This window comes from Etheostoma spectabile, chromosome 2 (genome assembly GCF_008692095.1).
Source record: "Etheostoma spectabile isolate EspeVRDwgs_2016 chromosome 2, UIUC_Espe_1.0, whole genome shotgun sequence".
In the NCBI taxonomy this organism is placed as follows: domain Eukaryota; kingdom Metazoa; phylum Chordata; class Actinopteri; order Perciformes; family Percidae; genus Etheostoma; species Etheostoma spectabile.
In genome coordinates, this window is record NC_045734.1 from 17,942,486 (window position 1) to 17,943,067 (window position 582).

The 582-nt window shown below is 43.0% G+C and overlaps 1 long non-coding RNA gene across 1 annotated transcript in view; it reads right to left on the minus strand.

The window, feature by feature from the left end:
* The window catches only part of LOC116705355 (uncharacterized), a 9,673-nt gene that overhangs the window by 6,757 nt on the left and 2,334 nt on the right, over positions 1–582 (minus strand). Inside the window, exon 2 of the long non-coding RNA XR_004335917.1 lies at positions 326–332. This is a non-coding gene — a long non-coding RNA (uncharacterized LOC116705355). The remainder of the gene's footprint in view (positions 1–325; positions 333–582) is intronic.

Genomic DNA, 582 nt, shown 5'->3' on the forward strand with positions numbered 1-582 from the left:
TTAATTATTTTCATGTGGTGCATTTTCACGGGGGTGAAATACATGTATGTCTTATGTATGAAATTGTAGTGAATCTGCTTATGATCTGGATTACAAGATACTTCTGGAATGTCAAACCATTCATTATGACAGTCGAGAGCGGGGTGTGGGCAATTGCGTGCCCCTCTGCCAAGGGACACCATGTGCCTTGAGTGCCGGCCTTAACTGCAGGTAAAAGAAAAAAGAGGAACGTGGCAGACTAAATGCATTTTGTAAGTCAGAAAAAGGTAACAAGCCAACCTCACATAAAATGTCTTTTAGACGATGAACGCCCCTTTGTTCCTACTGAGGAGCTGTTATCGGCCTCCCACCAATCAGGAGTGCTGTGTTATTGAATAATGGGGAAAAGGTGTGCCAGTTACAAGCTAAATGGCAGTATGTTTCAGCTAATCTCCAAGTTTTGATCAGATGAGAGATGGTGGGACCAAAGCGTAGCTAGCACTGTTTGTTCAAAATATTGGCAAAGAGAAGTCATGGACTGACTGAGACTCTGTTTCTAAGGTATGCCAGCAAACAGACACATCTGGACTAAACCAAGTGAGA